This window comes from Dreissena polymorpha, chromosome 1, assembly GCF_020536995.1.
Source record: "Dreissena polymorpha isolate Duluth1 chromosome 1, UMN_Dpol_1.0, whole genome shotgun sequence".
Lineage (NCBI taxonomy): Eukaryota > Metazoa > Mollusca > Bivalvia > Myida > Dreissenidae > Dreissena > Dreissena polymorpha.
In genome coordinates this window covers 168,250,908-168,276,156 of record NC_068355.1, presented here as the reverse complement: position 1 = coordinate 168,276,156, position 25,249 = coordinate 168,250,908, and the positions used below count along the sequence as shown (strand labels likewise).

At 35.1% G+C, this 25,249-nt stretch overlaps 1 long non-coding RNA gene across 1 annotated transcript; it reads left to right on the top strand.

Annotated features, from left to right (window-relative positions):
* The first annotated feature begins 22,857 nt into the window (after positions 1–22,857).
* On the top strand, positions 22,858–23,978 carry LOC127860351 (uncharacterized). Its single transcript, XR_008039722.1, has 3 exons — positions 22,858–23,097; positions 23,370–23,572; positions 23,871–23,978. It is a non-coding gene; the product is annotated as an uncharacterized LOC127860351 (long non-coding RNA).
* The last annotated feature ends 1,271 nt before the right edge of the window (positions 23,979–25,249 follow it).

Genomic DNA, 25,249 nt, shown 5'->3' with positions numbered 1-25,249 from the left:
GTTATCTCTATGAGATAAAAAGTAGCGCATGCCTTTTTTCTGCGCAGTTCTTAGCTACATCATGAGCAAATCAATTACGGGGTGTTGCGCTAGATTTCGAGGCTTATTTTGCTTTATGTGATATTATTACTCAGATATCTATATTTACAAAATAGAAAAACACAAGAAACATGAAAATAAACGAGTGCATATAGGTCAGCCGGCAATACTCAAATTTTATTTAATTGCATAATTATAGTATAGTGAATTATTGTGCTCATGCTTAATAAACTGGTCTAAATGGATAAATATTTCTAATTAATTTTATCAAAATTGGTCCTTATCATGCAAATGTTGAAACCATATTAAAAATCGATGATTGACATACCACAATAATATCGCCGAATATCTTTATTTAGTATCTCTCTGATCAAAACAGACTTCAAGTGCACAAAGTTTACGAGACGGCGTTTATATAAAGATTTCTGCAACTTACCGCAAACTGACCTTGATACCTTGCGGATTGGAATGCAATGCATTACAGTCACTACGTTATTGTCAGTAAGACCGGTGTAACACAATGATCGCAACCCCTTCTGCGAACTCCGGTGATGAACTGTATATAAACTCTGACTTTCACAAATGGCCGCGAATTGACCCGAAACCTCGCGCGTTGAAATGCAATGCAAGTAAGTACTAAATATGACAACATAGCCTAAAGTATAAACGCTTTTGCGCTGGTAATTCTCTGAAAATAAAAGGTGAACGCACAAACTGTATTTATGTCGAAAATTGATTGTAAAACTGTTCTATCTATTGAGCCTTTTCATTAGAGATAAAATTGTTTCATGCAGTAAAACAGTGTTACAAAGACGCGGATATGTTTCCAATGTTCTGGTGTTATACTCAAATCAGCCAATGGAATAAATGAAGTGTATTCATTCGTACCTAGCCGCGGGAAATTTTATTTGAGTATTATTGGACACTTACAAAGGTCAAGTCAGGGTGAAAAGCTGGCTTAATACAGCTTACGCCGAAAAAGATATACAGCGTTGATTGTGGTATAAGTTGGTGAAAGGTAGAGAGTTCAATGAATGAGATCAAAGATAGCGAATGTCTTTTTCTGTGCAGTTCTTAGCTGCATCACACGCAGTACGGGATATTACGCGGAGTTTTCGCGGCTTATTTTACATTATTACATATTGCTGGTCATAAACCTATAGATACAAAACAGAAAACCAATAGAAGAATGGAAGTGAAATTAAAACATACGAGGCAACCGGTCACACGCGAAGTATATCCGTACATATTTTAAATATTTATACGCGCGTTCTTCGAACAAACCTGTTTTAGTGGTTTGTCAGGCATTGCTATTTGATTCGATTATTAACAGTATCAGAATCATCGCGCTCATGCTTAATACATTAGTCAATATGGTGGAATAATTCTTGTTAAATTAATCAAAAATAATATTTATCATGGTATTGTTAAAAACACATTAAGAATCTATTATTGACATACCATAATTATATTGCTGAATATCTTCATTTAACATATTTCTTGTCTAAAGAAAATTCCAGTTTACCTAGTTCGTGCGATAGCGTCTATATTATATAACGATTGTTTTACTGGCCGTGAACTGACCCTGATACCTTGCGGGTTGGAATGCGATGCATTCAAGTAAGTAAGGCCACGCTTCCACTGCTGGAAGGACGGCTTGTTTAAAACTTTATACTTTTACATGTTAAATGTTCAATTTCAAAAGCAATTTAAAATGGTTGGGCCAAAACGAATATCATGATAGGGAAAACGATACTTTTATGAACTTAAATATACTAGTACACAGACAGGAATATGAAAGTAATTACTAAATATGAGAACATAGCCTTTAAGAACAAACTCTCTGGCGCTGACAATCCTCTGAAAATAAAAGGTGAACGCACAAACTGTACTGATGTTGAGTGTTTAGTATAAAACTGTTTTATCTATCAAGCCTTTTCATTAGAGATAAAATTGTTTCCTGATGAACACGCAGTAAAACTGTTACAAAGATGGGTTCATGTTTCCAATGTTCTGGTGGCATGCTTAAGTCAGACAACAGACTAAATAAAGTGTATTCATTCGTGTCTAGCCGCGGGAAATTTTATTTGAATTTTATTGGACACTTACAAATGTCAGGTAAGGTGAAAAGCTGGCTTATACAGCTACGCCGAAAAAATCTTGTATTGGCACACAATAATTATATCGCCGAAAATCTGCAATAAAAATATTTACGGTCATGTTCACCGGGTTAACGCAATAGAGTTTATATAACTAGTCTTGTACTGACCGCGAACTGAACTTTATACCTTGCGAGATGGAATGCAATGCATTAAAGTTAGGTCACGATTCCACTGCTGGAACAATGGTTTGTTTAAAGCTTTATACTTTTACATATTGTTTTCGGTGTTTCTAAAACAATTTATCATAGTTTGGTCAAAACGAATATCCGGATAGGGAACAACAATATTTATATGATCTAAAATATACGTGATCAAAGAATGCAATACGGTTGTATTGATGATAACTAAATATGAGAACACAGCCTTTAAAAACAAATGCTATGTCGTTGACAGTCTTCTAGTAAATGGAAATGGGCACACACAAACTGTATTTATGTCGTGAATTGAGTGTGAAACTGTTCTATCCCTTAAGCCTTTTTATACGAGATAAAGTAGATTCATGCTGATCATGCGTTTAACATCGTTACAAAGACGCGGTCGTGTTGCCGATGTTCTGGGGAATTATGCTCAAATCAGCCAATGGAATAAAGGAAGTGTATTCATTCTGATCTAGCCGCAGGAAATTTTATTTGAATTTTATTGGACACTTACAAAGGTCAGGTAAGGTGAAAAGCTGGCTTAGACAGCTACGCCAAAAAAACACACACTTGTGACCTGCCAACCGAATCGGGACTATTAATAATATGAACAGTATTATTGTTGTACGCGAGTTGTGTCCCTGCGAACGTTGGACACGGAAAAATTAGCTTCTTTATACAAAATTCATTTTTATTGTAAAGAAGTTCACATGTTGTTATATTATAGATTCCTCATCTGTTCAGGTAGCCAGTCTACTATGAGCCACAAGGCTTATGGTCACAATATACTAAATAGTTTCACTATATAATTCAATGAAAAAGCGACAACTTTGGGCGAAAATAAATGCAACATTTTGCACATAGAGACCCCCATAACCATACCTTTTCTTAAAGGCCATTCTAAGCGGAATCAATTTATGCAATAAAAAAGATAGGTCATATTCAATCCAAGAAATAACTTGACACAAATCAAAATCGACTGTTTTTGCAACTATTTTTTTCGGCCGTTTCTTAGAGGAATGTAACCTTTTTCAGTGTAAGGCTTTACTAAAGTCTCCAAGTTTATCATATTTCAGGGATTCTGTCGTGTACACCTTTTTATGCCCTATCATTACCTCCGAAAGATAAAGCCCAAACAATAGTTTAAAGTGTAAAACATGCCTTCGATTCAACTATATTTTTTTAGAGAGTACAGCCCTACATGAAACGATTATTTAGTATATTGTAACCTATAAGACAACGTTTACTGTTATTATCGCCAAAAATAAGCACTTCTCGATTCTTATAAACCTATTTTCTATGTGCAGTCTAAATTTCAGACCGATCTTTCACGTAGAAATGCATTTTATTATAACACCTGATAAGCCATCTGGGTTTTGCGGTCGGAGCTTTGATTTATAACGGGCGTTCAGGAGTAAAACGATTACCCAAAATAATAACAATTGGTCAAAATACTGGAATATTGTTACAAGCTATGAAGAAAAAGAAGGAAACAACTATTTAGACGTGTCCATGAGTTCCTCCAGCACAGATTGTTGCGATTTGAGATGCTCAAGACGAGTTTTTGTACATTTTTTCTCTTATTTTCCTCTGAAAACAAATTTTTTCTTAAAAACTCACAATGCTCCTGAAATTCATGAAACAAACACATTTATTCCGTGAAATTTGCCAAAACGCGTAATATCCCACCCAAAAAATGATGATTTACTGTAAATACAGCTCCTTTGTTACTCATTCTATACATAGATGGTGACGTCACTTCGTTATTGTCACCTCTATGTTAGGACGCATCACATTCCCCTGATTTGGGGATTTGTGCTTCCGCAAAAATAGTTCCGCGTAGGAATGAATATTTATCTATAATAAGAAAAACGGTGTTAAATATGTGTTTAAAATGGAATGTTGTTTAAAGAAATGTTATTTAGTATGATTAAATGCGATTTTGAATCTCAATTAAGACTGATAGCGATTTTCAGAAACACGATTACTTGACTTACTTTCGCTTTTACTTTTCACTTGTAAAAGAAGTGCTACCCACAATTCCTTGCGCGTTAGTACACAGGTCAGTAAGACCGGTGTGTACACAATGCTTTGTTACTAGGCCTGGTTTGCATTTAGGTCACAATATACTAAATAGTTTCACTATATAATTCACTGTAAAAGCGACAACTTTGGGCGAAAATAAATGCAACATTTTGCACATAGAGAACCCCATAACCATACCTTTTCTTAAAGGCCATTCTAAGCGGAATCGATTTATGCAATAAAAAAGATAGGTCATGTTCAATCCAAGAAAGAACTTGACACAAATCAAAATTGACTGTTTTTGCAATTATTTTTTTCGGCCGTTTCTTTGTGGAATGTAACCTTTTTCAGTGCAAGGCTTTACTAAAGTCTCCAAGTTTATCATATTTCAGGGATTCGGTCGTGTACACCTATTTATGCCCAACAATAACCTCCGAAAGATAAAACCCGAACAATAGTTTAAAGTGTAAAACATGCCTTCGAGTCAACTATGTTATTTTTTTAGAGAGTACAGCCCTCATGAAACAATTATTTAGTATATTGTAACCTTATCAGTTTAAATAGCCAGTACACGCTCCAGCGTGGCAGTTCAATTTTACCAGTCTCTTTCTTAACAATAGTACTCCCGTTCATCAAGTAGATTCATATAGTTGTTGTGTGTTAATAAATATTAATATTAGTAACATGGACTTGTTATTAATTAACACCCCAACAAAACATGGTGTCAGAAATTAATTCTGATGACTATTTTGTGTTTACATTCTATTTTGTGGAATTATACATAAAATAAGACGGATCTAACAGGAATTCCAATTCCAATGATAAACTTGGACAGTGCAAATCTCCTGGAGGAATTTAAAAAGTTCCGCCAACATGTTGAACTCATTTTAAAAGGAGCATTAGCAAAGGAGGAGAGCGCAAAAGTGACGTATGTGTTACTTTGGGTCGGTGAGAAAGGCCCTGAAATATTCAACACACTTCCACTTACAGATGAGGCAAGACAATCAACAGAAGCGATATTTGATACATTTCAAACGCATGTACAACCAAGATCCAACAATATCTTCAACAGATATAAATTTCATAATGAAAAACAAGAAAATTCCACAGAAGAAGCATTTATTACCAGGCTTAAAACATTAGCATTGGATTGTGCATATGGAGCAGAATATAGAGATGATTTAATTAGAGACCAAATAGTGTTTGGGATTAAGTCTGAAAAGCTCCGAGAGAGCTTATCGCACAGGGTGACAAACTTACATTGCGAAAAGCCATTGAGATCAGCCAATCCTACGAGTATGCACAAAAACAGTTGACAGAAATGAAGACAGAGGATTCAGTTGACAATGTTAAATTCAGAAACATGTCGAGCAAACAGAGACCACGTCCATCTGCAAAATCGGAGTCGGCCAGCCAACAAGCAGCATCCAGACATGGTCGTTCCAGACCATCACCTCACTTAAACGCCAAGTCTTCAAGACTGCATCCTCAACAGGAGAGGACATGTCAAAACTGCACCACCGCACACCGAAAAGGACAATGCCCTGCCCATGGAAAACATTGTCACCTTTGCAAGAAGTGGAAAGATTTCGCATCCACATGCCGATCTAGGAATGTCCACGACATTAACAGTGCCGATCGAAGTGATGATGTACATAGTGATGATGTACATAGTGATGATGTGCTTTGTGATAGTGTTTTTGTGGATAGTATTGAATCCAAAATAGTTAATGGAAAAGTTTTGCAGAAATTGGGGTAGGTCCAAAACAACAAATCATCAAGTTCAAGATTGACACTGGATCTCAGGTAAATATACTGCCATTTTCTAACTATCAAAGCATTGGTACCAAGGGAAATTTCAAACGTTCAAATCTCTGGTTATCAACATAAAATGGCACCCCGTTAAAGACTAAAGGCACTATTAGCTAACATTGCATACACGCACGTAATGGTCATTCTGAGAATGTTGAATTCCATGTAGTGCATAGGCAATCACAGCCTTTGCTCAGTTTACAAACGTCTGTTAATTTTGGCCTAATCCAGCTATCTTTCTCAGTGGAATCCCAGACATCGAACTGTCCAATGACGAAAGAGACTATTGTACGGGACTTTCCAAAGCTTTTTCAAGGAATAGGCAACATGCAGGATGAGTGCAACATTCATTTAAAGCCCGACAGTAAGCCTGTAATACCTGTTGCACTACAGGACAGATGTAAAGCTGAACTGGCAAAAATGGAGAAATTAGGGGTCATCACAAAGGTCAATGAACCTACCGAATGGGTTAATTCCATGGTACTCGTGGAAAAAGGCCAAGGCAATTTTAGAGTTTGTTTGAATCCCACGGACCTAAATAAATGTATACAGCGTCCGCCGTCTGCATTACCCTATGCGATCCCTTGACGATATTTTGCCATCCCTTAATGGAGCAAAATACTTCACAAAACTTGATGCCAGATCAGGTTACTGAGCTGTTAACATTAGTGAAGAGTCATCATATCTGACAGGTTTCAGTACCATATTTGAAAGGTATCGTTATCTGAGGTTACCATTTGGTCTATGCTTGAGTGGAGACGAATTCATCAGACGAATGGATCAATGTTTTGAAGGCCTTAATGGGGTGGTCACAATTGTTGATGACATCCTTGTCTATGGTCCAACTTGACAGGAACATGACAGCAACCTTAAAGCCGTGCTTGAAAAGGCGCTTGTTGAACGTATTATCCTAAATGAGGACAAAATTTAGGTTGGCATGACTGAAGTTTATTATTTTGGTCACCTGCTGACTGCAGAAGGTCTCACGTAGAGCTGGAGATATCATGTTCTGGCCACATATCTCAGCAAAAATCACACAGTTAGTTCTCAATTGCCCAATTTGTTTGAATCACAGAAGTTCAATCATCAAAGAGCCACTTCCTCTCTATCCTTGGCAGGCTGTTGGCACTGATGTATTTACATTTAATGGTCAAGACTACCTTATCGCCTGTGACTATTACTCAAATTACTTTGAACTGGGTAAATTAAACAGCACCAATTCCTCAAGCGTCTTTAAACATCTTCAATCTTAGTTTTCACACCATGGTATCCCAGAGATTGCGCCAGCTATAACAGTTCCCAGGAGTCTCAACATTTCCTGGCTGAATGGGACATCAATCATGTTCAGTCATCACCCCACTACCCAGGTCAAATGGCTTGGCAGTATCTTGTGTGAAAAAGAGCTAAAACTCTTTTGTTAAAGGCAAGAGAAAGTGGTCAAAATATACAGGTTGCACTTTTGGAATACCGTGCAACGCCATTGTGTTCAGGTTATTCTCCAGCAGAATTACTTATGGAAAGGAAAATAAGGTCATTTTTACCAATCACATCTGACAAACTTGTACCTTACAACATCAATCACGAAACTGTTAGAGACAAATTTAAAATTCAGAAAGAAAAACAAAAGACAAATTATGACAAACACTCAAAACAATTACATCCACTAAACAAAGGTCAGTCAGTTAGGTTTCAGCAAGTAGAGAAAGGTTCATGAAAACCAGCTGTTGTTACAAAGGTACACAATAACAGGGCATACACTATTCAGACACCTGAAGGCGTTTCATACAGGCGTAATAGACATCACCTCATGAAAACCAATGAATATTTTCCTGAAATACCAAGCTTTGATTGTCAGACTTTGGCAGAGGAAACAATTAACAATGAAAGCAATGGCTTCATTCCTTTGAACCCAGAGTCATTGCAAGCAAGCCAATTACCGGCACTACAACCATCCCCAGTTCCTGCACAATCAAAACCACCCGTTAACAGCGGAACTGGTCAGCCAGTGTACACCACACGATATGGACGCCAGGTGAAGCCCAGGCAAATAATTGACGTTTAATGAACTGTTCAGTTAACAACGAGTTTTTGTTTACCTGTATCAGTGTACAAGTGACAGATAAACAGGTTTACTGAAACAGCAGGGGTTTAAGCTAAGACTTATGCTATCCATGTATTATCTATCAGCTAACTTTGAATATACTTATGGCTACATGATTGTATTGTATTGTATAAAATTTATTTTGTACAACAAACTAAACTAATTAAAAAAGGGAGATGTTATATTATAGCTTCCTCATGTGTTCAGGTAGCCAGTCTACTATAAGCCACAAGGCTTATCAGTTTAAATAGCCAGTACACGCTCCAGCGTGGCAGTTCAATTTTACCACTCTCTCTCTTAACAATAGTACTCATGTTCATCAAGTAGATTCATATAGTTGTTGTGTGTTAATAAATATTTAGATTAGTAACATGGACTTGTTATTAATTAACACCCCAACAAAACACATGTTGAGATTCATTTTATATAAAGATATCTGCTTTTATTACAGACAACATGTTTCAAACCATTGATCCCAAATATAGCATTTAATTTTTGTATTTTAAAGATGTGATTAATAATAACAAGAAATATCTTTAAAAAAGATATACGGCGTCGATTGTGGTCGATGTTTATGAACGATCAAAAGTTATCTCTATGAGATAAAAAGTAGCGGATGCCTTTTTTCTGCGCAGTTCTTAGCTACATCATAAGCAAATCAATTACGGGGTGTTGCGCCAGATTTCGTGGCTTATTATGCTTTATGTGATATTATTACTCAGATATCTATATTTACAGAATAGAAAAACACAAGAAACATGAAAATAAGTGAGTGCATATAGGTCAGCCGGCAATACTCGAATCTTATTTAATTGCATAATTATAGTATAGTGAATTATTGTGCTCATGCTTAATAAACTGGTCTAAATGGATAAATATTTCTAATTAATTTTATCAAAATTGGTCCTTATCATGCCAATGTTGAAACCATATAAAAAATCGATGATTGACATACCACAATAATATCGCCGAATATCTTTATTTAGTATCTTTCTGATCAAAACAGACTTCAAGTGCACAAAGTTTACGAGACGGCGTTTATATAAAGATTTCTGCAACTGACCGCAAACTGACAAACTGACCTTGATGCCTTGCGGATTGGAATGCAATGCATTACAGTCACTACATTATTGTCAGTAAGACCGGTGTAACACAATGATCGCAACCCCTTCTGCGAACTCCGACGATGAACTGTATATAAACTATGACTTTCACAAATAGCCACTTATTGACCCGAAACCTCGCGGGTTGAAATGCAATGCAAGTAAGTACTAAATATGACAACATAGCCTTTAGTATAAACGCTTTTGCGCTGGTAATTCTCTGAAAATAAAAGGTGAACGCACAAACTGTATTTATGTCGAAAATTGATTGTAAAACTGTTCTATCTATTGAGCCTTTTCATTAGAGATAAAATTGTTTCATGCAGTAAAACAGTGTTACAAAGACGCGGATATGTTTCCAATGTTCTGGTGTTATACTCAAATCAGCCAATGGAATAAATGAAGTGTATTCATTCGTACCTAGCCGCGGGAAATTTTATTTGAGTATTATTGGACCCTTACAAAGGTCAAGTCAGGGTGAAAAGCTGGCTTAATACAGCTTACGCCGAAAAAGACGCACACTTGTGACCTGTCAAACGAATCGTGCGTTTACCCTAAGTATATAAAGCAAAAATCTTTGCATATTACAAATAACCATTCTAGCGGGCACTTTTACATGCGCGCGCATCTAGTCAGCGGGCGCTATTCTGAATAGCGCCTGCTGACTACATGTAGATGCGCGCGCATCTTTACAGGGCACAATTCAAAATAACGGACCTATGAAGTTTATATACGCAAAGAAGAGACAAATTTATTTGAGGTATAATATTTATAAATATTTAATTTCTTCTATAGACTATATATATGTTATAAAATATACTAGAATGCAAGTGTGCATATTGTGTATTATATTATATTAAATTATGTAGTCAGTTGTCATTAAATGATACATTATTATCCAGTGTAGTAAATTCTCTCAATTGAAAATCAATGTTGTTGTTTCTTTAATTTGATATTTGATCATATTGACATTCTCTCTTTAAATTAAGACATTACCCTTCTTTTCTTAAGCTATTTGGAAAGGCGTGCTGGCCCAACTGTTGAAAGTTTGACTGTTAAGCACAGTGTGGGAACAGAAAACACCCATGCACGATCACAGTCATCAGCTCCCACCAGATCCTGGCCTGTCTTCTTTGTCCAAGGAAGTGACACCAGCGATTTTTTTCCTTCTTTATAAAGTACCAGAAAACGGCACTTTCCCAATTAGAACGAGAGCGCCGATGGCGTTGAAAGCATAGTTGCAAGATACAGGGAAGTTGCTGCTGAAGTTAATGTTAAGGTCAAAATATACTAAATAGTTGCCTTATATGTTTCAATGTAAAAGCGACAAATTTGAGCGAAAATAAATACAACATTTTGCACTTAGAGACCCCCATAACCATACCTTTTCTTGACGGGCATTCTTAGCTGAATCGATTTAAGCAATAAAAAAGATATGTCATGTTCAAACCAAAAAAAAATTCGACTCAAATCAAAATCGACTGTTTTTGCACCTTCTTTTTTCGGCCGTTTTCTAGTGGATTGTAACCTTTTGCAGTACCATTTTTTACTTTAATCTCTAACTTTATCCTATTTCAGGTATTTAATAGTGAACACCTATGCTTACCCTATCAATATCTCCAAACGATAAAACCAGAACAACAGTCTAAAGTGTAAAACATGCCTTCGAGGAAAATATGATGATTTGTTTAGACAGGGACCTATACAGTATAGGTCCCTGGTTTAGAGAGTACAGTACAGACCTTCATGACTCGATTATTCATGACTCGATTATTTAGTTTATTGTAACCTTAACAATTTCTGACATCACGAGTCGCCTCCCTTGTTGGTTCATGCTACCAAAAAGTTCTATTTTTAGAAACGGGAATTCTAAATCGTGACGCATGTGAATGGTTACAAAATGACATAACTATGAAAATAAATACGTAGAATTACATTATTTCACGCATACCATTATGCAACCATCCGTTTTCTTTTCCGACTTGATACATTTACGGCATTCCATTTAATATTTTACAGACACAACACTCGTCCAGAATTTGCGCGAATCCATTAAATTCGATGCCACATTTAAACCGTTAGCTCTACTCGTAACGTTAATTTCTGGCTCAAATTAAATCATTTTAATTTCAATTAACACATCTCTATTACTTTCAAACTCTACTTCATTAAATCCATAGAAAGGCTGGTCAGAATCCATGTCATAAATCAGAAAACATTCATCGTACTCCGCTATTTTTTTTACACATTTACAAAGAATAAAAGTGCTTTATGCCCCACTTCCTGTTGAGAATATGTTAATTTCTATTTATAATTAACCAATAAAATTCTTCATATCCTTAAACCAGGGCCAAATGAATTTGACCTCTCCCAGAACAGTAAACAAAGGAAATAGAAAGTAGGTGTGAGATCACTATCAACCAGAAGAGAATTGTTTTACGAACGAAATTTGTTTTAGTTTCTTAGAAGGTTTTTTTCAAGTAAAACGGTCTTAGAAAAATTACTAAAAACGGTGTCAGCAATATTCTTGGAAGAAAACGTTAGAAAAACGTTTCTAAATAAAAAAAATGTTAGAATTACCATATACTATATTAAATAGATATTTCGTCTGATTTTTGATCAGGTAAGGCTTCATAATGGTCAAACGTTCCATGTCGGTTTTCGAAATGTAGCTCTAACGTAAGCATAGTTGCGTAACCGCAACTATGCTAAAAATCCTACAAATTTCCCAATAATGCTGTCAACAAAATCCCAATTGAAGGTTTCTAAAAAAAAAAAAAAAAAAAAAAAACCATTTAGTTTAGTTCCCCTATGAAGCTCTATGGCTTGAACCTAAGTAAATCAACTTAACAATTTAGTTATCAATTTTAAAGTATTTGGAGCAAAAAATCAAATACACCAATTCCCCAATATGAAGACTTCGATCACGACGCGAATTTTTCCAATTTCAAGGTTTTTTTAATGCAAAATTTTCCGAATTGACACATACCGGTACTTTTCCCAATTGGGCAAAAAATTGCTGGACACACGTGGTCAAGACTAAGAGTATGCAAACTACCTTGTCTAACAACACTTCAATTGATTCAATTGATTCCTTGGTTATATTACTAATTTTGCATTTTTTACTGGAGACTTAAAAAAAAAGATTATGATATGAACAATTTATTTAATTAAATCTTCACAATGCTTTTTGACTTTAAATAATATTTTTTATCTTTTGTAAATAAGGCGAATTTTGCCAGAATATTGTGTATCCAAGTTATAGAATCTGATTACTTTTCTTTGTTTTCTTCATATTTGAAAAGATGCTCAATCTGCTAAAAATTTCAAAAATTGAATGGGGTACCTTAGATTTCTTGTTTATAAAACACAGAAAAACAAGTAATTTTTAATGATTTAAATTTTGAGTGTGGCTAGTAAACTTTAAGAGAAAAGGTACAACTGTTCCAGACAAACCAACCGAGGTCAAAAGAGTCGAAAAGTAAAACATTTTGTGTAAACTATGTAAAGGATGTAGTGAAAATTATTGCTAGTTCTTAGCAATTATTCTACAGAGAGAAAACCCGCAGCAGTAGCAACAGCAACATCAGCTGCCCCAAACTGAAGGCGAACAATTTTGATGCTACTGTAAGTAATTCTAAAAGATTAATGTCTTGTTTTGATGAATGGAAAAATATAACTTCAGACTCATGGGTTTTGGACACTGTTCATGGATAAACATTAATTTTGAACAGGTTCCAATACAAGTAAATATTCCAAATCAAATCAAATTTTCAGAGAATGAAAAAACCTTCATTGACCAAGAAGTAAACAAAATGCTTAAAGAGGGTGCAATAGAGTATTCTACTCACGAGAATGGCGAATTTATATCAAATTTATTTTTATTTCCTAAACCAAATGGTAAATTTAGACCAGTTATACATTTAAAGCAGCTGAATGAATATGTTCACTATGATAAATTCAAACAAGAAACTTTTGCGTTTATTTTGGAACTAATACAACCAAATGACTGGTTTATTTCCCTGGATTTGCGTTCAGCTTATTGGTCTATTCCCGTTCATCAGGACTGCATACAGTTTTTAAAATTTCTCAAGCAAGATCAGTTATATGCGTTTGTGTCTTTGCCTTTCGGCCTAAGCTCTGCACCTTTTGTATTTACAAAAACATTGAAGCCAATCTATGCTTCTTTTAGGAAACTGGGAATAAGGTGTTATTATTACATAGATGATTCGATAGGAATGAATAATGACAGAAAATTGTGCAAGTCAAATGCTGAACTAATGATTCAAACATTGGAGTCTTTGGGTTTTGTTATTAATGACGAGAAATCTGTTGAAGAGCCCGTTAAAAGGATTAACTATTTTGGGTTTGTGATTGACTCAGAGCTGTTCAAGATTTTCTTGCCAAATGATAAAATAGGAAAAATCAAGACCATGGGTGTGAATTTATCATAAACATGACATACATGTAGGAATTCAGTCAGATTCTTTGGTAGCCATTGCATATATAAATGATTTTGGTGGAATGGCAAATACCTCTTTAGATGATCTGGCAAAAATTATTTGGGAATGGTGTTTGGCAAGAAATGTTTTCATATCGGCATATCATATACCAGGAAAGAATAATGTAGAAGCAGATTTCTTCTCAAGACATTTTTTAGATAGCACTGAATGGATACTTAAAAAGAAAAAAATTACGAGACTGATCACACAACTTGTGCATCCAAATATTGATTTATTTGCCTCAAGGCTTAATTGTCAATTAGAGGTGTATGCTTCATGGATGCCAGATCCAAATGCTTTTGCAACAAATGCATTTTCATTGAGCTGGACCAAATTTACTCCATACATTTTTCCACCCTTTTGTCTTATGGGAGCTATTTTAAATAAAATCAGAGAAGATAATGTCGAACAGGCATTGATTGTATGTCCTTTCTGGACAAATCAAATTTGGTTTCCATCCTTACTACAGTGTATAATTTCTTTGCCTGTTAGATTACCACGTCACAAGGATATTTTGACGCTTCCACACAACGACACACAACATCCAATGGGGAAGAAGTTGCAGTTGATTGGAACAGTTGTGTCCGGAAATCCCTTGCTGATAGAGGCATTTCACCGCAGATTGCGGAAGGCATCCTCGACAGTTGGCAATCAGGCACAAGAAAGCAGTATTCATCAGCTTGGAAGAAATGGACTTTGTGGTGTTACATCCAATATAGAGATCCCATTTGTCCAACTCATGAACTAATTTTAAAATATTTGTTTTATTTGAAGAACATGAATAAATCCTACAGTGTAATAAGTACACATAAATCTGTGATTATGGAAACATTGAAGCTTCTTAATCCTAAGTTCAAAGGTTCTAGTAGGATTATTATTAGGTTTATGAAGGGATTATACAACACTATTCCACCAAAACCAAGATATAATTTTACTTGGGATGTCAGTAAAGTTATTAATTTGATTTCTACATGGATACCTCTTGATAAGTTGTCTATAAAAAATTTAACATGTAAACTAACAGTTTTAGTTACTTTGTCGACTGCCGCAAGGGTACAGACATTAAAATCTCTTTGTGAAGATCGTTGTGTTTTGGAAGCTGATAGGGTCTTGTTTAATTGTGGCGATAAGCTAAAGCATTTAAAGCCAGGTAATGATCATATTTTAATTTTGAGGGCTTTTGAAGATCTTCGACTCTGTCCAGTAAGGACTTTGAAATGTTTTCTGTCTAAGACAAAGGATTTAAGAAAATCTAGACAATTGTTTGTTTCTTATTCAAATTTTAAGGCTGTGTCCACCAGTACCATTGCAAGATGGCTCAAATATGTGTAAGATCTTGCAGGTGTTGATACAAACATTTATAAGACTCATTCATTTAGAGAAGCCTCTGTTTCTGCCGCGTTCATGAAAGGTTGTAAAGTGTCTGACATATTAAAAACTGCTGATTGGTCATCAGTTAAAAAAAAATTAAATTCTATCTTAGAGATATTGATCACTCAGAAAGTGATCAGGCTCAGTCATTTAGTACTGCTGTTTTGTCTAGAGAAAGAACATAGTATTACTTAAAGAAACATGTTGTTTCCACAATGTTCTGAAAATGATCACAAGTAACAGTTTGATTTGATTACCCATTGTAGAACTCATATCTGCTGTAATATGAAGATTGTTTTTTGTCTTTTCTGATTTGCATTTACATTATTGCTTTAATTAGTGTTTTTCAAATATCAGTTACAATTATATTTGTTTGACAAGGTATAAATAGTCATATAGGAATGCTCTATTTTTTGCTATGAATCTCGACTATGAAGATATTTTGCCCAAATGACATTACGAAAAATGTTTCTAATCGTCCCTAAAAGACACATCGTCAGTCAATTATTGATCATATTTGTAAAATTGTAATTTTTATGATGAACAGATGAATGGTTTAAATGGAATAAACAAGAATCTTATTAGAAATTATGTCAATATTATCATTGTTATGATATGAAAATTGCTTTTATTGCATAATATTAGAACATACAATTTTCGTATGTTAAGGATTATATGATATGTTGAATACAAATTTTGTAAAATAGACATTCAAATAGTTTGTTTTTTTCTTTTGGGTGTTTATGTTGGCGTCTTTAAAGATGCTTGTATACTGTAGGCTGGAGGCCTTGTGAAAATAATGGTCCCCCCATCCAAGCACATGTGTGATGGATAGGGGACATTATTGGAATAAGGCCGGAGGCCGAAAGTATACAAGCACCCACCCTTACTTTTCCTTTTGTAAAATGAATTATAGAGTTTTCTCCCATCCCTAATGATCTGGGGAAATAAAAATAACCATGTTATTTTTACCTAGAGTTTTATCGCCAACATAAATGACTTTAAAATCTATGAGCGCCTCATGCATTTCGTTGTCTTTATAGGTGGTTATCACGTGGGTTAAGGTCAAAATTTTGACCTTTAAAAACAGCGAAATAGACTGGTCACTGGAGTAATATGCTTGTATACTTTTGGTCTCCGGCCTTATTCCAATAATGTCCCCCATCCATCACACAAGTGCTTGGATGGGGGGACCATTTTGTGCAAACTTTAAAAGTCTTCATGTCCATAACCGTAGGGCCTAGGGCTACCAAATGCGGTATGTAGTATAATCTAATAGTTCTCTTCTCAGTTTGTTCAAATTATGCCCCTGGGGTCAAATTTGACCCTGCCCCGGGGGTCACAACAATGAACATATGCTTAAATTAGGCCTATTTTGTGCAAACTTTAAAAATCTTTTTGTCCATAACCGTAATTAAGCCCCTGGGATCAAATTTGACCGTTCCCCAGGATTCACAAAATTGAACATATGCTTATATTGGGCCTATTTTGTGCAAACTTTATAAGTCTTCTTGTCCAAAACCATTGGGCCTATTTCTACCAAATTTGGTATGTATTAAAATCTCCCGGGGCAGGGTCAAATTTGACCCCAGGGGTCACAAAAATGAACATATGCTTAAATAAGGCCTATTTTGTGCAAACTTTAAAAATCTTCTTGTTCATAATTATAGAGCCTAGGGCTACTAAATTTGGTATGTAGTGACATCTAATAGTCTTCTACCAAATTTGTTCAAATTATTCCCCTGGGCTCAAATTTGACCCTGCCCTGGGGGTCACAAAACTAAACATATGCTTATATAAAGCCTCTTTTGTGCAAACTTTAAAAATCTTACCATTGGGCCTAGGGCTACCAAATTTGGTATGTAGCGACATCTTATAGTTCTCTACCAAGTTTTTTCAAATTATGCCCCTGGGGCCAAATTTATCCCTTGAAGGCTCCCATTAAAAAATTGTTCAAGAAAATTTGATTTGTCAAAAAACATGGCCACAGGAAGTCGTTGAACTTTGCATGTTTATGCGTTTTTGCTATTTATTCATTATGGGATGAATAAATTATTTTCTTCTCAAACTAAAAGTTTAACAAAACACACTTGGAATAACTTTTTAGCTCACCTGATTGCTCAGGTGAGCTTTTGTGACCGGTCTTTGTTCGTCATCCGTCTGTCCGTCCATCTGTCCGTTAACATTTGTTCGTAAACAGTCTAAAGGCCACATTTCTTGTCCGATCTTCATGAAACTTGGTCAGAAGCTTTGTCCCAATAAAATCTCAGGTGAGATGGAAACTGGGTTGTGTCGGGTCAAAAACTAGGTCACTAGGTCAAACAAGAAACCGTCGGAGATGAGTGATGCTCCCCAAAGGTTTTTTTGTCACAATATTGCACTATATATTCAGATAAATGGAAACGTCTTGAGGGGCATAACTTTGGACAAAATAATACGATGGATGGTTTAGCAACTTTTAAATTTCAAAGGGCCGTAACTCTCTAAATAAATCATCTAACCAGAACCCATAAAAATAACATGCGCATCTCCTCAAGGTAGTTAAGCTTCCCATAAAGCTTCATTGAATTCCAGTCAGTAGTTGGGGAAAAATAACCCAGACAAGAATTGCACTATATGTACAGTTTATAGAAAATTTCAAAGGGCCATAAGTCTGTAAAAAATCATCAGACCATACCCGGCCTCCTGTTGGTAGTGAAGCTTCCCAAAATGTTTCATTGAATTCCCGTAATAAGTTGCTGAGAAATAGCTCGGACAAGAATTGCACTATATGTACAATGGAAAATTTCATAGGGCCATAACTCTGTGAAAAATAATCTGACTAGAACCAGCTGATAATATGCACAGTCTTGGCCGTAACCTGCTCGACCATCAACTGGGTCGAGTGATTTTTGCGTCGGTCGAGTGAAAATTCTAAGCCGGTAGCCCGATGGGTTGAGTGCTTTTTTCGTGTCCGAACTTAGTAACGAGTCCGAAATAGCTTCATATAGACGCTTATTCAAGACTGCATTGGTTATTTCCCTTGAGCAGTTATTGATTAGACGCTTAGTGAACAGTGTTGTAAGTCGATCTCGCGAGACGCTATATCAATTATTATTACCTGGTGGAGAACTTGCCGCGATACAATTATTTTAATGTATCTTCTGTGTTATATTGAGGGCGCATCACACAAACATCAACCGCAAAATGAGAATGAAGGTAGCAACACAAAATATGAACAACAAAACGAAAATTCCAAATGTCATGGAAAAATAATCAGTCTTGGCTTCGTTTTGATGTCTCCAAGTATTGAGAAATTTGATTATGCGCCTGCATTGCTGACTTGCTGGTATGTGCATGTCATACATAATGTAAACAAGAAATATCTTTAAAAAAGATATACGGCGTTGATTGTGGTTGCAGTTGATGAAAGGTAAAGACTTCAATGAATGAGATCAAAGATAGCGAATGTCTTTTTCTGTGCAGTTCTTAGCTGCAGCAAACGCAGTACGGGATGATACGCGGAGTTTTCGCGGCTTATTTTAAATTATTACATATTGCTGGTCATAAACGTATAGATACAAAACAGAAAACCAAAAGAAGAATGGAAGTGAAATTAAAACATATGAGTCAACCGGCCACACGCGAAGTATCCGTACATATTTTAAATATTTATACGCGCGTTCTTCGAACAAACCTGTTTTAGTGGTTTGTCTGGCTTTGCTATTTGATTCGATTATTAACAGTATCGAGAATCATTGCGCTCATGCTCATAAACGTATAGATACAAAACAGAAAACCAAAAGAAGAATGGAAGTGAAATTAAAACATATGAGTCAACCGGCCACACGGGAAGTATCCGTACATATTTTAAATATTTATTCGCGCGTTCTTCGAACAAACCTGTTTTAGTGGTTTGTCTGGCGTTGCTATTTGATTCGATTATTAACAGTATCGAGAATCATTGCGCTCATGCTTAATTCATTAGTCAATATGATGGCATAATTCTTGTAAAATTAATTAAAAATAATATTTATCATGGTATTGTTGTAAAACACATTAAGAATCTATTATTGACATACCATATGATATCGCTGGATATCTTCATTAAACATCTGTCTGGTCTCAAGAAAATTCCAGTTCACCTAGTTCACGCTATAGCGTCTTTATTATGTAACGATTATTTTCCTGGCCGTGAACTCCGATCAGCACATAGGGTAGAGACGCAGCGATGACCTGTATGTAAACTCTGACATTCACACACAGTGGCCGCAAATTGACCCGATATACCTCGCGAGTTGAAATGCAATGCATTAAAGTGAGTCTTCGCTTCCACTGCTCTCTATACTTTAACATGTTAACATGTTGACAGGAATATGGAAGTTAGTACTAAATATGAGAAAATAGCCTTTAAGTGCAAACGTTCTCGCGCTGAAAATCTTCTGAAAATAAAAGGTGGACGCACAAACTGTATTGATGCCGAGATTGAGTGTAAAACTGTTCTATCTATTAAGCCTTTTCATTAGATATAAAATTGTTTCATGCTGAACACGCAGTAAAACAGTGTTACAAAGACGCGGACATGTTTCCAATGTTCTGGTCGTATTCTCAAATCAGCCAATACAGTCAATGAAGTGTATTCATCTGTACTTGGCCGCGGGAAGTTTTATTTGAATTCTATTGGACGCTAACAAAGATCAGGAAAAGGTGAAAAGCTGGCGTATACAGCTAACGCCGAAAAAATATGCAATTAAATATCATGCACTAACTTACAAGTATAGTTTTTTACAGATAAAGTTTATCTGTCAAGGCACAAATCCTGACAGTAAATTCAAAGGGTGTATTATACTGCATTTTAGATGCTGGTACAATCGGCAAATCGGCAAATATCATATGTGGCTTAGGCAATAGAACTGCTGCTACAAATGTGGTTTTAGATTTAGAATACTCAGAAGTTTGGGCAGGAAAGTTGCCTCCTTGTGCTACGTCTTATGCACAGGTATTATTGCTAGTTTGACATTTTATTTACTTTATTCAGATATGTGTTTGGAAAATTTATATCATGTTATACAATTGTTTTTTTTTCAGGCCACCTTAAGGAGCATACATGATATGTCAGACCTGGATGTCGGAGACTCAGACAATGACCATGATGGAATGGAGATGTCAGGAGACCTTGTGTTAATTTTTTTGTGAGATATTAACTGTAGATAAAAACAGAATCAAGTGTTTATTTGCTTAATCTTTATTGTTCTATGTTTCATCAATACAAACATAGTTACAAATGTAACAGAATTATAACTTTTAATTCGGGCTAGTTAAAATTGATTCCGGCTAGTGAAATTTCAAAGCTGGTAGCCCAACCAGGCTAGTGCCTAAAAAAATTAATGCCAAGACTGTATGCACATATCCTCTTGCTAGTGAAGCTTCCCATAAAGTTTCTTTGAATTCCGGTCATTAGTTGCTGAGAAATAGCCCGGACAAGAATTGCACTATATGCACAGTAAATGGAAAATTTCAAAGGGCCATAACTCTGTGAAAAATCATCCGACCAGAACCGGCTGATAATATGCACATCTCCGCTTGGTAGTGCAGCTTCCCATATAGTTTAATTGAATTCCGGTCATTAATTGCTGAGAAAAAGCCCGGACAAAAATTGTGCATGGACGGACGGACACACGGATGGACACACGTACGGACACACGCACGGACAGACGAAGCGGCAACTATATGCTCCCTCCAAAATAAATTTTGGGGGAGCATAAAAGTCACATTTCATGCCCAATCTTTATGTAACTTTGTCAAAATGTTTGTCTTAATGATATGTTGGTTGAGTTCAAAATTGGTTCAGGTCCGTTGAAAAACATGGCCACCAGTGGTTTTCCTTATTTGGCTATAGAGAAACCTTGTAAACACTCTAGAAGTCATAATTTTTGCCCAATCATCATAAAACTTCATCAAAACATTGGTTTTATTGATATCTCAGACAAGTTCGAAAATGGTCCAGATCGGAGAAAAAACATGGCCACCAGGGGGCGGGGCAGTTTTCTCGATATGTATATAGTGAAAACATGTGAACACTCTAGAAGTCACATTTTTAGTCCAATCTTCATGAAATTTGGTCAGAACTTTTGTTTCCTAGATAAGTGAGTTACGTTTGAAAATGGTTCCGGTCCGTTGAAAAACATGGTTGCCAGCCCTTGCAAAAAGTTAACCCACTTTCATACCAAAACACACTTAAACCAACATAAAACTGTGTTTTTTCTAAGTTTTTCTGAGCGGAAGTTGGTTTTTGCTAATAAAAGCGAGTTTTATGTGAGCTAAACTGTGCTTAACTGAGTTTAAAGTTGGTTTTTTAAAGTAGATGTGTGTTAAAGCGAGTTTTTTTGCTGTAAGAAGTTGGTTTTTTATGTGTCAAAAGTGAGTCTTTTTATTTATGAGTTGGTTTATGTGTGTTTAAGTGTGTCTTTTTGTTTCATAAGCGAGTCTTTTACAACAGAAGTGGGTCTTTTTATAAACAGAAGTGGGTTAAAGCGAGTTTAAGTTGGTCTTTTTATAAATAATTTGAAAGCCGCAACAAGGCTAAAAGACTCACTTTAACACACTTATCAATAAGTTGGTCTTTTGTTTATTAACATAACTCAACAATAAAACAATAATTCTTCAACTAGGTCTTTGTTTCATGTTTATAGCCATATATTATCAAGGTGAATTGTAAAGGGGCTTTTTTACAGCTTGTTTGCCATTGCACCTTTTGTACATTTATGGGCTCCCCATAATTTTAAGGAAACATTGGATAAAAATTGCTCTTTCAGAACATCACAGGTTCACAGATACTATAAAAATGTTAAAATGTTCAAACTTAGTTTTATACCTGAATATGAAATTGTTTGTCTTTCACTTTGAATCAATACATAAATATTAAATATATTATAAGAACAATCACACATCTATAAAAATGTGAATACTTCCATTTAATTCATGTTCATTGGAGAATTCAATAGACTTACAGTGTGTTTTTTTATTCATTTTTTGAGGGGGAGAGTGACACTGTTTCTATAATAAATAAAACTAGTTTCAGTGTGAAAGTGTTGATTAATATATGGAAACTTATGTGGGCTTGCCAGCATCAATTATATCTCCTCAACATAAAAACAATAACTATTTTAACTTTCTTATACTGATATTTAACCCCAATACAATTAATGCCTACCACATTGACCTTTAACATACAATTAAAAAGGCAATAAAAATAAATAATATTTATACTATTAATATTATTTGCTAACACCATTCAGCATGTTTCTTTTAAATATTCACAATTAAATATAATATGCTAAGGGTGCTGTGTATTATTCAATAAATACATATATGTTGGTGTTGAAATCAGTAGATAATTCTCAGATTTAGTAATTGGCTGACACACATAAGAGATTAGCCCTCCCCCCCCCCCCCAATTAAATCATAAACATTAATTCTTATCACAGTATCAGTGCTCCATCTATAGGCCTAACAAAGGGGTGTTGATAGACTTTTGATTGGCTGAGCCATCTATTTGAAAACAAGCGACTTTGATTGGCTGGAGACAGGAAGTTATGTTTTGAAAACAAAGGGTGTTTTCATCAACTGACTTTGAGCTTTAAGGTATAATTGAGTAACATTAAGACTTATAATTCTAGTTTAAAATGTCTTGAATAACTTTCAGCATGAAGTATTGTGTGGTGAAAACAATGTTTATGTACTACAATGTGTAAATCAACAATAAGTTTGTTGCAAAGGAGATTCAAAGTGGATGGTTAAAGTGATATGGTCTCATAATTCATCAACTGCCTGTTATCTTGGAATACTGAAGAACAGTTGTTTTAGGTTTGTATTTTCATTTTTACATCACTTTTTTATTTAGTTTTATATTGAATTAATTATGATCATTATCATATTTATGTATTGTCACTGGGAAATGTAAATGGATAAGTATAAATGTAATGCAATTATAAGGAAAAACAACACCATTTGAATAATTATGGCTGTATTTTATGATTATTGTCATCTTAAATGCTATTTATACCTATTTCTGGTCATTAATGAACAGATTTCTTTCCCACATATTCAATGAAAACTTTTATATTTTAAATTTGAAGGTTAAACTCCCAAGGTGAAATTTACATTGATTGGAAGATTCTTTGGATAGAATATTCATGCCAAAAGACAGCAGAAGGGGGACTAACTGATGTATGGATTTTGACACCAGATTTTACCCTGCACGAGCAGCCCAACTTGAGTAGATCAGGAGTGGGAAAACCAAGCCCTGTCCTTGACCAAGGAAAGTTGGATTTGTTGAGAGGTAAAACTATACAGGTTTTAGCATTTGAAAGGCGTCACACTTCCGACCAGTCCACACAGCCAAATGAGACCACATATCTTGGTACATTTTCAAACAGTATTTTCTACCGCACGTAATTTCTTTTTATTATTTATGACAAGCGTTAAGTCACATGTGATCACAGGATTTAAATTGCAAAAATAAACAAACAAAAACAACAAGCAAACAAACTTGTATTGATTTAAATTAATAATATTTATAGTAACAAGATATACCATAACAGCAATATTTATCACTTATATTATAAAAAATCTTTCAGGACCTGATCTCAAATGAGATCATGCACAAGACGCACCTCACAAAGGCCATGACAGTATAGTTTTCAGACCTGATCAGCTGGTGACTGCTCTATGAAGTGCTGTTCAACCTCCCCTAAAGGGGAGATTCGAGAGGGTCTCCTGATTGCTGAACACTAGGCCATGGTTGGTATGATTCTTTTTTATAGGGAAAAAGGGGATTTAAATATATAGGTGTTCTACTGCCTCCATATTCATTTTGAAACAAACATAATGCAATTGATTCAAATTTGACTCCAGCACATAATCTGTCTTGCGTTAATTTAATACTACTGCTAAAATTTAAGAGTTACTAAAAATTGTGTTTGTGTATAAAAGTTTTGAGAATTTAACACATAGGCAGACAAAAATAACCTCAGTATAAAGTTAACAATCAAGCTCTAATTTTGAACGATATAAAAAATTCAAGCAACAGTAATTTGCCTCCTTGTTTCAAAAACCTCTTTTGAAATCCTTCTAATGTAGATGATGTTAAAATGGGATATCTGAACTGATGATATTGATGTAAAAGTTTATTCCACCAAAATCAAGTCATTCAGATCAGACTTGATTTGGGTGGAATAAACTTCTACATGTTTTTTTAATACTGTATTGTACAGTAAAATCCTGCATTGATTGTTCATATACATTTCAGTTGTCATCTCCAAAAAGTTTGCCCTGCCCATATCAACAGTGGAAGAGAACATGAGATGGGCCTTGAGGAGGCTTTGTGTCATGTACTGCGGGGAGAATATATAAACTGTTTAGTGCTGAGCAATATGTTCCTTTGTTCAAAGGTGTAAATATGTGTAAAGGACTATTCCAGGAAAATATAGGATGAAGGATTCCTTAATGTTGTCATTTTATAAATCCGGTACCACCAACACAGTTAAAAACAATTATTATTAATTTTATCCTCTGTATCACCCCTCACTAACTGAAACTGTATATAATCATGGTTCATACCCTTCCTCCCATTTTTACCTGTGGTAGCCCAAAGAGGAGAATGTTATTTATTTTAATTTATTATGTTAAATGTGCTCGCATATTGTGATAATGTATCTTGCGTAGATGTTTTCCTGGTTTTGTTAAAAATGCACTGTAAAAATGTTCACATTATTTGTTTTTTTTAATATAAACATAGTTTTTTGCAAATTGTGTGTGTCTTTTATTTATAATCACATGGGGCTTGTAATGATCTGTTGTGATTTTATCTCAAATAACCTTTTTACCATTAAGGTGTAAATATTTTTTTTTACAAAGGTTACAGGTCAAACAAGCAAAATTTTATGATCCCTTAAGCAAACAAAAGACTCACAAAAACCAACGTAAACACACTATTGTAGACATAAGTGTGTTTAAG